This window comes from Theropithecus gelada, chromosome X (assembly GCF_003255815.1).
Source record: "Theropithecus gelada isolate Dixy chromosome X, Tgel_1.0, whole genome shotgun sequence".
NCBI lineage: Eukaryota > Metazoa > Chordata > Mammalia > Primates > Cercopithecidae > Theropithecus > Theropithecus gelada.
The window spans coordinates 7,600,340-7,614,022 of NC_037689.1; the positions used below are offsets into that span (position 1 = coordinate 7,600,340).

Here is a 13,683-nt window from a genome sequence, read left to right on the forward strand (position 1 = left end):
TTCAGTTCTTAACATGGTCTCTTCTAGGAAGCCTTCTCTGAGCCCTTAAGATAGGTTAGAAGACCTTCCTCTATGTCTCTACTGCCAGCACCACACCTTGGTCTCTCCTCTAGCATAGCAGTGCTGTTGCAATGTCTATGTCTACCGCACTCAGTTGAAAACATGTTTAAGTCAATTACGTGCTCTCATTATCCAGTTAGTCATCAGTATGTTTTTAATTAATTGACTGATTAATTAATTACCTGTCTTTTCTAAGACTTATCAATCCATCCTAAGGCTTGCAATCTATCTTCCCCCCACTGCTCTCCCATCACATCTGACATTCTCAGACAGTGTATGTTTTCCTTTCTCACCTTCTCTGACTCCCTGCTTGTTCACTCACACTTCTTGCCTTTCAGGACTCTGGGAACATATTATTCTCATAATAAAGAAAACAAATAGAGAAAATGAAAAGTAGTAATGTACTCCAACTTCCCCTTTAATCTACTGTTTCACTGCTCTCCTTGCCACCTGGAATCTTTTCTTTGTGACCTCTAGAATCCCCCTTCTTAAAAAATAAGCTTCCCCACATTCTTCAATGATTTATAGAACACCGCCTCACCTCCTGGCCACATATGAGTTGTGGTTCCCTCCTAAGCCTAGTGATTCTCCCACACTCATGGTCCCAAAATTCCCAACTGGTAAACCACAGCACTCCAGTAAATCATAAACCTGTGTTTAACATACTATTCATGCAATATCTGCCAGATGGATAGCCTCAGGTGCAACATGCTGTAAAATGTAACAGGTATAGTATAATGTCCAATTTGTAATAAAGAGAGATGACATGTTTTCTGGAACAACTTTGCCTTGTGAGTATGTAAGGGGCTGTAATTATGGTATTAAACAGGTTGACACAAATAGCAGCCAAAGGGTGAAGGGAGATGAAAAGCCACAATAAATATGCCACTATTTTTAATGTCATATCTTGAAAATTCAGATTCTTAACACATATAAAGCAAAATTATAGTAAAAAATAAAGAAGCAGTGAACTAAAACATGAAATAGGCATCTCCTAACTGTAACTATGCTTTAATATTAATGAAATAACTAAAAAATATGGTCAGGTCCAAGAAGTACATTAAATACTAATTTTAATTAGAATTTGGATTGTTTCATTATTAGATTTAAAATAAAAATCAACAACACATACATACAACATTTGACATCTTCATGTCTGCGGTAAACAGACTATTTTGTCAATCTTCTGAAAACTGAAAAACTTACACAATTATGTTCCCATCATAATCAACTACATATATGCCTTTCCTTTGCTGACTGGAACACTCTTCATTACTCTTCTACCTTCATACCTCATTTACTCATCCAGTATCAAGCATTATCTCCCCTTTCCAAAGCATTTTGGGATGTCTTCTCTGTGCTCCTACAGCCTGTCACCCCATTTGCCTATGCCCAGAGTATGCTCAATGTCTGAAGAGTATGAACACAGTATTGTTCACTGCTCTTTAGACACTGCCTATTTGCTCATATCCACGCTAGAATGAGTCTTCTTCAAGGACAGGAGACCAGTCAAGTTTAACCTCATATTCCCTGTGCCCAGCATAAGACCAGATACATGATAGTAAGCATTCTATAAATTTTTGCTGGATGAATGACTACATAAACAAATGAAAGCCATGTTTAGCAAATTTTCAATAAAATGCTGCAAGAGTCATTCAAATGCATTCACAATAGCAGGGAAAAGAGCACAACAAAAGATCAGGTCGCATGACTTTTAAAATAATAATCCCTTGAGTATTCCCATCTTAGTTTCTAAATACCAAGGTTCACTGAAAAATTACATGGTTCCTTGTAAAATTGCTAATTCCAAGGGTGGGGCAGGGAGTGTACATGATAAGCCTAAAATAGCTTACGCCAAAAAGCAAGGACGCCAACAAGGACTAATGAGATAATGTGAAAAAAACATAGAAGTTAAACAGAAGGGGTTCCTAATTTATAAGATGACACTGTTTAAGCATTAAAAAAATGACCACAATGGGTGGATACACTTGAACTACGTAAAAATCCATGAATTCCTAATGATATTAAAGAAAACAGTGGCGGTTGCTAAGAAACCAACTCATTACTATGAACACTGATAAATAAAAAAAGCAGCAGCGGCAGCAGCACGTATCTTGATTATTACGAAATATACTTCAGGACAAAAAATAGCTGATAAGGAAAAAGTATTCTTTATAAAGTAATTCCAGTTAATAATGCAGAAAGATTGAAAGAATTAAATATCACCATTTTTCAACCTCTCCAGAAATAATGAATCTAAGCAATTATCATCAATGGCTGCTAAAACCAATAGAAGAAAGGTTGGTAGGAAAAGCTACAATGGAGAGATCAGCCTGACAATACCCTGAAATGACAAATCAATCCCAGCATCAATTAAAAAATTAGACATGATAAAATACAATAGAAAGTAAACAGCACTGCCTAAAATGAGTCTTTCTCTTAAAAAATAATCAAAATTGAATCTAATCAAGCCCCTAGCTCTAAATGCCAGTAAACAGGAAACACGAAGATGAGAAAACAAAATAAATGCCACCTCAAGGAAGCAATCACCTAAATCCAGATAATGAGACAGTCTATAGAACTAATGATGTAGTTTCTTGAATTAATCAACGATCTTTTAAAAAGGACACCAAGGGGCCGGGCGCGGTGGCTCACACCTGTAATCCCAGCACTCTGGGAGGCCGAGGCAGGCGGATCACAAGGTCGGGAGATCGAGACCATCCTGGCTAACACGGTGAAACCCCGTCTCTACCAAAAATACAAAAAATTAGCCGGGAGTGGTGGCAGGCACCTGTAGTCCCAGCTACTCAGGAGCCTGAGGCAGGAGAATGGCATGAACCCGGGAGGCGGAGCTTGCAGTGAGCAGAGATCGCGCCACTGCACTCTAGCCTGGGCGACAGAGCTAGACTCTGTCTCAAAAAAAACAATAAAATAAAATAAAATAAAAAGGGGACTATGCAAGGGCTTTATAAGACTTAAGAGAAAAACATCCATTGGCAATAAACGGTCCCTGTTTGGATACTGACTTAACAAAGCTACTGTATAACTATAACTTTAAGGCAATTCACCAGAAACAGTGGCTCATGCCTGTAATCCCAGCACTTTGGAAGTCTGAAGCGGAAAGACTCCTCAAGGCCAGGAGCTCGAGACCAGCATGGGCAACATATTCGAGAGCCCATCTCTCTATAAAAAAGAAAAAATTTAGGGGCCAGGGGCGGTGACTCACGCCTGTAATCCCAGCACTTTGGGAGGCCAAGACGGGCAGATCAAAAGGTCAGAAGTTTGAGACCAGCCTGACCAACATGGTGAAACCCTGTCTCTACTAAAAATAACAAAAAAATGAAATGGGCGTTGTGGCACACGCCTGTAATCCCAGCTACTCTGGAGGCTGAAGCAGGAGAATCGCTTGAACCCGGGAGGCGCAGGTTGCAGTGAGCCAAGATCGCGCCACTGCACTCCAACCTGGGTGACGGAGCAAGACTCTGTCTCAAAAAAAAAAAAAAAAAAAAAAAAGGCCGGGCGCGGTGGCTCAAGCCTGTAATCCCAGCACTTTGGGAGGCCCAGACGGGCGGATCACGAGGTCAGGAGATCAAGACCATCCTGGCTAACCCCGTGAAACCCCGTCTCTACTAAAAAATACAAAAAACTAGCCAGGCGAGGTGGCGGGCGCCTGTAGTCCCAGCTACTCGGGAGGCTGAGGCAGGAGAATGGCGTAAACCCGGGAGGCGGAGCTTGCAGTGAGCTGAGATCCGGCCACTGCACTCCAGCTCGGGCGACAGAGCGAGATTCCATCTCAAAAAAAAAAAAAAAAATACGCTGGGCGTGGTGGCTCAGGCCTGTAATCCCAGTACTTTGGGAGGATCAGGTGGGCAGACCACTTGAGTCCGGAGTTTGAGACCAGCCTGACTAACATGGAGAAACTCCGTCTCTACAAAAAATACAAAATTAGCCAGGCATGGTGGTGCACGCCTTTAATCCCAGCTACTTGGGAGGCTGAGGCAGGAGAATCACTTGAACCCGGGAGGCAGAGGTTGCAGTGAGCCAAGATCACGCCATTGCACTCCAGCCTGAGTGACAGAGCAAGACTCCATCTCAAAAAAAAAGAAAAAAGGAATTACTGTTTATCTTACTAAGTATAATAATGACGCAGTGGTTACTTAATGCACCTATGAATTAGGGATACATACTGAGTTATTTACCTGTGTAATGACATATCTGGGATGTGGAAAAAAATGGGTGAGAATAGATAAAACAAAACTTGCCAGTTTTGGCAAAATGTTGTTAATTATTGAAGCTGGGGAATGGATACATGCATGTTTACTTTACCATTTTTTTTTCTAAGGCAGGGTCTCACTCTGTCGCCCAGGCTGGAGTGCACTGGTGCAATCACAGCTCTCTTCAGCCTCAAACCCTCTGGCTCAAGTGATCCTCCCACCTCAGCCTCCCAAGTAGCTGGGACTACAGGCACGTGCCACCATGTCCAGCTAAATTTTAAATTTTTTGTGGAGATAAGGTCTCACTTTGTTGCCCAGGCTGGTCTAAAACTCCTGGGCTCAAGTGGTCCTCCCACCTCGGCCTCCCAAAGTGTTGGGATTACAGGGGTAAGTCACCGTGCACAGCCTATTTTACTATTTTCTACTTTGAATATATTTGAAAATGTATGTAACAAAAGAGAAAAGACCCAGAAGCCAATGTGAATGTGAATGGGCTCCCACTTGCCATGATTGGACAGTTGGAAAAACAGAAGAAATAATGACTGCAATGGATTGAAAAGTACTAAATATATAAATATTCACAAGTTCAACAAAGGAGAGAATATAGCACCAATAAAATCCCCAAAAACTTAACAATACATTAATCTAGGTTGGATGATAGTTTTAAATACCAGCTTACAAATTTGAAAAGATTAGGTATTCGTTAATATTAGGGAATCATTAATTTTCCTTAGTGAGATAATGGTGATTAATTACTACAAAGTAATGCTAATATTAGGAGATGAACACTGAGATATTTAAGGGTGATGTGTCATGATATCTGCTCCCTAAACTGATCTGTTAGATGGTATCTCAATCAAAATGCCAAGAAGAATGTTTGTGGAAATTGACTAGCTCTAAAATGTATTTGGAAAAAGACCAGGAATAACTAAGGCATTATTGAAGAAAAAGAACAAAAGTGTTAAGACTCACATAACCATACATAAGGTATGTTGTAAAGTTACATTAATTAAGACAGTGGTATTCATACAAGGATAGACAAACCCAACTGAACAGAATTCAGAACTAAATCAAATTATTGATTTATATATTTGAGTTAATGAAAATGATGGCACTACAAAAGGGAAAGAATGATCTTTTCAATAAGTGGTTTGGGGTTGAATGAATGTCCACTTCAACAACAAAAAAAATGGGCCTTTACACATACCCATACTCACAATATACACAAAAATCAATTGCAGATTATAAATATAAATATGAAAGGTTAAACAATAACACAGCCTAGGAAAATACCTTCATTACCTTGGGAAATATAAAGATTTCCTAATCAGTACAAAGGAGCACTAACCATAAATGAAAAAAAAATAATGAAGGGAATGATATCAGAATTCAGATATTCAGTTCATCAAAAGACACCATGAAGAGACTGAAGATACAAGCCACTGAGATTTGTAATACATATATCTGACAAAGCATTTACATCCTTAATATAGAAAGAGCTCCTATAAATCAATTAAAAAAAGTTAGCCCAGGAGAAAAAGTAGTCAAAAGATTTGAACAGGCACTTCATAAAAATTATCCAAAAGACTAACAAACTTATGGAAAGGTCCATCATCAGAGAAATGTGAAATAAAACCACAGTGAGATACCATTCATAACCATTAGATTAGCTATCAAAACAAAGACAAGTGTTGGCCATATTCTAGAGCAACTTCCACTCTGAAAAATTTCTGGCCGGGTGCAGTGGCTCAGGCCTGTAATCCCAGCACTTTGGGAGGCGGAGGCTGGAGAATCACGAGGTCAGGAGTTCGAGACCAGCCTGGTCAACATGGTGAAACCCCATCTCTACAAAAAAAAAAAAAAAAAATTAGCTGGGCACAGTGTCAGTCACCTGTAATCCCAGCTACTCGGGAGGCTGAGGCAGGAGAATCACTTGAACCCGGGAGGCGGAGGTTGCAGTGAGCTGAGATCACACCACTGCACTCCAGCCTGGGTGACAGAGCAAGACTTTGTCTCAAAAAAAAAAAAAAAAAATTCTGTTTGGAGTGTTCTCGTACAATCACCTTGGAAAGCTGGCTGGCAGTATTTACTAAAATTAATCATATACATAACCTGTGATGCAGCTATTCTACTCTTAGGTATATGTCCCACAGAAATGTGTGAATATGTCACCAAAAGACATGTACTAGAGTGTTCACAATACTATTTGCAAGCTGAAAATGGAAACGACAAAAATATCATCTACAATAAAAGGGTAACTACACTGTGGTACATTCATACAATGGAATAGCAATGAAAATAGAGTAATTACTACTACACTCAATGACATGGATGAATCTCAAAAACAAATCCTCAAGCCAAAAAATTAACACAAACTGTGTTACTTTTTAAAGTTTAAAAACAGACAAAATTATTATTACACAGTGACAGAGGCCAGGATTGTGATTAATTTGGAATAGTAACAAATAGGGAATACATTTAGGGTCTTTCAAAATTTCCCGATCTTGATGCTGGTTACACAGCTGAGTTCACTTTGTGAAAATGCTTTGAGCTGGCCGGGTGCGGTGGCTCATGCCTGTAATCCCAGCACTTTGGGAGGCCAAGACGGGTGGACCACGAGGTCAGGAGTTCAAGACCAGCTTGGCCAACATGGTGAAACCCCGTCTCTACTAAAAGTAAAAAAACCAGCCAGGCGTGGTGGCACGCACCTGTAATCCCAGCTACTTGGGAGCCTAAGGTAGGAGAATCGTTGGAACCCAGGAGGCGGAGGTTGCAGTGAGCCAAGATTTCACCACTGCACTCCAGCCTGGGCGACAGAGCAAGACGCCGTCAAAAAAATAAATAAGTAAATAAAATGCTTTGAGCTATACACTTATGATAATGTGCACTTTTCTGCATGTATTTACATTTACTTAAAATAATGTCTGCAAGTGTCAAATGGTTCAGCCAAAATAGATCAAGAAATAGATGGATGGATGGATAAATCGATGGATGGATGAATGGATGGATGGATGGATGGATGGATGGAGAAAGAGAATGAGTAATAGAGAGAGTGAGATAATATGGCAAAGGTTAACAGTTGTTGAATCTAGGTCCAGAATATAAAAGTTTTCATTGTACTCTTCTTTCAACTTCTGCTTAATTTTTTATTTAAAAATATTCTGGTATGGCCGGGCGCGGTGGCTCAAGCCTGTAATCCCAGCACTTTGGGAGGCCGAGACGGGTGGATCACGAGGTCAGGAGATCGAGACCATCCTGGCTAACACGGTGAAACCCCATCTCTACTAAAAAATACAAAAAACTAGCCAGGCGAGGTGGCGGGCGCCTGTAGTCCCAGCTACTCGGGAGGCTGAGGCAGGAGAATGGCGTAAACCCGGGAGGTGGAGCTTGCAGTGAGCTGAGATCCGGCCACTGCACCCCAGCCTGGGTGACAGAGCAAGACTCCGTCTCAAAAAAAAAAAAAAAAAAATATTCTGGTAAAAAGAGGCATTATCCATGCCTCTCAGAGCTTAATATCATATCAAGTACCTGATATGATCTAAGTTGTAAAAGAAGCACAAAAAATATAACTTCTATACCAAGATTGTTTTATAAAATAATAAAATATTCTGTATATTTTCTATTTCTCATTAAGAAACAGAGACAGAGAGAACCAGACCAGGACTGAGTGTCTGAAAAACCTTAACTCCATAAACTGTACCACAGTTTAGCAAGTTACTACATACCTCCTAGTCTTGGTTTTATCATCAGTAAAATGACAATGATAATACTGACCTTAGAGAATGGTTTTGAACATTACGGAGAAAACCATATTTAAAAGTTTTATCTGTTATAAACAAGCACTGAGTTCATTTCACTTTACCATACCAAATATTTATGGACAACATATTATGAACACATGGTGATAAGAGCAGCGAAAGAGATAATCATATATGCCATGGGTTAGCACACAATGCGCCAGCAATCAACAAACTGACGATGAGGTGGGTATGGAGACAGTGATATGTCTTACTAGAGAGGCTGACAAGTCGCCTAAATGGTAGCAAGAAGCTAGCCAGAAAGAAGAGAATATGAGAAATTTATGTGAATGGATCAAGTTATCTGAGTATGCAGAGCATTGAATTAATACTATGCAGAAAAGTGACCACTAGAGGAATGGGAAAGTGGGGGCGGGTTAGGAAACAGAGTGAACAAATGCAGAGACTATGACATAAATTTTGTTTTCCCATTAATATCTGCATATTGTGTGCCCTCACTTCCTTCAGGTCCCTGCTCAAATATCACCTTACCAGTGAAGCCTTCCTGCCCATCCTATCTAAAATAACAGAGCCTCTCCACATTACAACCTATTATATATTTATCTCTTTTTTTGTTTTTTCTTTTTTATTTCTTCATATCTTTTTGTTTTGTTCATTTATTTTAACACCAGTGCCACTTGCCAATATATATTGATTGTATATTAAGTTACTGTCTGTCTCCCAGCTAAAGTTTAAAAGACTTTGTTTTTGTTATCCACTGTTGTATCCTTAGTGCTGAGAACACTGTCTGGCAAATAAAAATTATTGAATAAAAAATTATTGAATGAATGGATGGATGCACAGTGGGCTGAAACAAGTATGATAACATTTAAATGCTGTGTAATAATGATTTAAATAGAGTATAAAGAGACATCAGCAATACTCTTTGGAAAAGTTCCTAAGTGTTTTGGTGTCACAAAAGCTCTGCCTCATTGTTTATTCTTCAATAAAAACTGTACATGGCCTAGAAAAGATAATCACCCCTTATTTTGGCAAGCATAACACACAGGAAGGAGTCAACTGCTTGTTCAAAGAGAACTTTGGTTAAATTCCTCGTTAGATCACCATAAATTTAATGATCATTTGGTAAAGGCAATAATAAGTTGTGATTATTATTTAATAACTAATGTTCTCACAAGATAAATTTGACATGGTCACAAATGTAAAAGTACATTTCACATTGCAATAAATAGATTATGTAATACTTGCAAAGCTCTGAGAAAAAGTCTTTGTCTGAAAAATGTCAGCTTGCTGTTTAATGTTGCTATCAGAGACCAGAAAAGAAACTGCATAATAAACTCAACTCATATAAAGTAATAAATTTGTGATTCCTCCTCTAAGAGAAGTTTTACAGGGGATAGGAAAGCTTACGCTGAAGCTGACACCAGGTTATAGGTATAATCCACTATGTCTGCCCCCCAGAATTTGAGGATTCAATTCTATAGCAACAGAAAAAAATAAATGCAATGTGTAGAAGACTGAAATCTGTGCAATAGTATCTAAATGATGTGTAATTTTGTTGAGTTAAAAAAATAAAAAAAACATAATTTGGACAAGTACCTATGTCTCTTAGGGCTCTAAGGTTTCTGCTTCTTTGCTTATACTTTAAAAGAACCAAAAAAAAAAAAAAAAAAAAAAAAAGCCTTGACCTTGAAGTCACACCTACTGTTGCAAAGTACGTAATTTATTGGTCTCTGCGGGAGGGGAATAGGAAAGACCAAAGGCCAGCAGGGGGAGCAAAACAGTGTAGGAAGGGGCTTGCAAAGAGTCGCAGGTTAAAAGGATGGGGGGCAGAAGGCGGAGGTGAGAGGTAGGAGGTAGAAGTGACCTGTGGTAGAGGGAATGACCCTGGCTCAGATCAGAGAAGAGGATCCGGGATAAAGAGGAGAGGTGAAGCATGACCGGGAGTCAAGCGGATAAAAGGACCACAAGAGTCAGGAGGTGGGGCAGGAGCGGGCTCCCCATCTCCGGAGGAGAAGGGAGGAGACGGTGAGATCAGAACCACAGGCGCCAGAAGCATCCATCATACAACGTTCGCGGGGATGAATTCTCCTTTCCACCCCACGTTGAGTCACAAAAGGAGGTTTCCCTGGAGTGTATGGGGATTTATTTGTGAGAATTACCAAGTCCCCTTTTTTACACTCACCTTGACGAAGAAGGCAGCGACGATGGCGTGACCGGAAGTGCTGTCCTCTTTTGTTTGGCGGAAGCTTTAGCTTCTGCAGCCGCCACCCCCTCCTTCACTTCAGGCAACTTCCTGTGCCTCTCTAGCAAGCTCTGCAATGCTCTATCTCATTGACTCCGTCAATAGATGAACACATACATTGTGATGTAAACCGGCTGGGAGAGAGAATCACTAACTTTTTACAAATCCTAATTCTAGTCGTGCCAGGAACTGCAGTATCTCTGCCAAATCCTTCATGTACAATTCGCCATCTCTCCTTGTTGATTCGCCTTAGGAATATCTCCCTTCATCTTAATCCCTTAACTCAGGCCTCATTTTCTCTGTCTTGGACATCTATAGTTACATATTTTCCAAACTGATTTACTGTTTTCTGGCACACCACTTTTAAAAAGTTCATTTGTATTAGCGGTGTACTTCAATTTCAAGCTTTTTTTAAAAATCTTAAATCTAAATCATTTTTGCTTTGAAATCGTATCCAGAGTTACATACCATATTCCAATGTCCAAAGAATAGAGGTGGACTTATTTAGAAAGCACTCTTGCATTATTTTACATACTCCCCAAGAAAAAGAAGAAAATGAAAACTGAAAAAAATGTTTCAATAATAAAAATCCGTACTCTGGTTAAATACCTTCAGAACAAGTTTAGAATTGAATTATTTATTGCCACTACCTCCAGAAAGTTCTCCTGGCCCCCAAATCTGCACCACACTTCTCACCACAGGGGACGATCTCTTGTGGCTATTTTTAGTCATTCCACAAGTATATACTGAACACCTACCATGTCCCAAATACTATGCTACACCCAGAGACATTATACGAGGATCCCATAGCCTAGAGCTAAAGATGGCATTTAAACACTTAAGAGCCTGGCATAAAATATGTGTTTATCAATGCTTGTTAAATGAATAAATGACCAAAATGTGATCAGAGCAAAGAAGGAAATTAGCAGTAAGGTCCTTAGTTTTGCTGGTATTTTTACAATTTATTTCAACAATTTGACTCACGTTTCCCACTAAGCACTGCTTTACCTGCATCCCACCAATCTTTATATTTTGTATTTTGATATTTTTGTATATTGATTCTAATTTAGTTCAAAATGATCTCTAATTCACCTTTGTAGTTCCTTTTTTTTTTTAGACGGGATTTCACTCTGTTATCCAGGCTGGAGTGCAGTGGCATGATAATAGTTCACTATAACCTCAAACTCCTAAGCTCAAGTGATCCTCCTGCCTCAGTCTTTTGAGTAGCTGGACTACAGAAGCACACCACCATATCCAGCTAATCTTTTTTTATTTTTTGTAGAGACGGGGTCTTGCTTTGTTACCTAGTCTGGTCTTGAACTCTTGGGCTCAAGCAATTCTCCTGCCTCAGCTTCTCAAAGTGCTGGGATTACCGGCATGAGCCACTGTCTCCAGCCTGTACTTCCTCTTTGACCCATGGGTTCTTCAGAAATGCATGTTTAATTTCCAAGTATTTGGAGATTTTCCTGTTATTTTCCACCATTGTTTTTTTAATTCTATTATGATCAGCAAACTTACAGTATATGATTTCCGTTCTTTTACATTTGTTAAATTTTGTCTTATGACTGAAGATATGGTCAATTTGGTGAATGTTCCATGTACACTTGAAAAGAATGTGAAAATGCATTCTCATGTTGTTGAGTGAAATGCTCTATAAATATCAGCTAGAGATAATTGATAATATTCAGTTATTCTGTATCCTTGATTATCTGCTATGCAAAATATTATCTTAATTATTGAGAGAGGAGTGTTGATATCCCTAATTATATTTGTGAATTTGTCTATTCTTTCAGCCTCTGAGTTTTTGCTTTATATATGAGGGGTCTTCAAACTGTTGGTGGAAATACATATTATTAAAAAAGCTATGCCTGGATTTCAAAAATTTTGTGCACCAAAATAAACGCTCACTAATTCGTTGTAACATGTCTGAACAGGATCTAGCTTGAAGTGTTAAGAAGGATAGGACATCAGTTTGAACAGAGCCCCTGTGAGAGCAACATGAATTCTGCTACTATTGAAACAAAAACATCATATTTATGGTGAAGCTGAGTGGATGCATGGTGAGATCATTGATGTTTTATGAAAGGTTTACAGAGACAATGCCCAAAGAAATCAGCAATTTATATATATTTTTTGTAGTTTTAGTAGAGATGGAGTTTCATCATATTGGCCAGGCTGTTCTCAAACCCCAAGCCTCAAGTGATCTTCCTGACTTGGCCTCCCAAAGTGCTGGGATTACAGGTGCAGTGAGCCAAGATTGTGCCACTGCACTCCAGCTTGAGCAACAGAGAAAGACTCTCAACAACAACAACAACAACAAAAGAAAGAAAAAAAAAGAAATCAACAGTTTACAAATGGATAACCTGTTTTAAGAAGGGATGAAGCCCTGGTGTGGTGGCTCACATCTATAATCCCAGCACTTTGATAGGCCAAGGAGGGAAGATTGCTTGAGCCTAGAAGTTTGAGACTAGCCTAGGCAACATAGCAAGACGCCACCGCTACAAAAAAATTTTAAAACTAGCCAGGTGTGTTGGTGTGTACCTCTAAGCCCAGCTACACAGGAGGCTGAGGCGGGAGGATCACTTGAGCCAGGGAGGTCAAGGCTGCAGTGAGCCATAATCACAAAAACTGCACTCCACCCTGTTCAGTGCCAGGGTGTCAGGTGACAGAGTGAGACCCTGTCTCAAAAAAAGAAGAGATGAGACAATGTTGAAAATGAAGCTCACAGCAGCAGACTATCCACATCAATTTGTGAGGAAGAGATTCAACTTGTTAGTGCCCTAATTGAAGAGAACTGATGATTAACAGCAGAAACAATAGCCAATACCATACACATCTCAACTGGTTCCGTTTACTTAATTCTGACTGAAAAATGAAGTTGAGCAAGCTATCCACTCAATGGGTGCCAAAACCGTTGTGCCCAGATCAGCAGCAGATAAAGAGGAGAGCTTTCAATGGAAATTTTAAACAAGTGGGATCAAGATTCTGAAGTGTTTCTTTGAAGAATTATAACAGGAAATAAAACGTGGCTTTACCGGTAAGATCCTGAAGACAAAGCACAATCACAGCAATGGCTACAAAGAGGTGGCAGTGGTCTAGTCAAAGGAAAAGTAGACTGGTCAAGAGCAAAGGTCAAGGAAACAGTTTTTTGGTATGCTTGAGGCATTTTGCTTGTTTACTTTCTGGAGGGCTAAAGAAAAATAACATCTGTTTGTTATGAGAGTGTTCTGAGGAAGTTAGCCAAAGCTTAAGCAGAAAAACACCCAGAAAAGCTTCAAGTGAACAGTGCTCCTGTTCAGTCCTCCAATCAAACAAAAGCAATTTTGAGAGAGTTTTGATGGGAAATCATTAGGCATCCACCATGTAGTCCTGATTGGGCTCTTTCAGTCTTCTTTTTGTTTCTTAA

The 13,683-nt window shown here is 39.5% G+C and overlaps 1 protein-coding gene across 2 annotated transcripts in view; it reads right to left on the reverse strand.

The window, feature by feature from the left end:
* The window catches only part of MAGED1 (MAGE family member D1), a 107,846-nt gene extending 97,518 nt beyond the window's left edge, over window positions 1–10,328 (reverse strand). The window contains exon 1 of one of the 2 annotated variants that reach the window (XM_025371691.1): window positions 10,218–10,328. The gene's annotated coding sequence lies outside the window, so the exon portion shown is untranslated. The remainder of the gene's footprint in view (window positions 1–10,217) is intronic. The other variant, XM_025371689.1, reaches the window with a different exon arrangement.
* Between the last annotated feature and the right edge of the window lie 3,355 nt (window positions 10,329–13,683).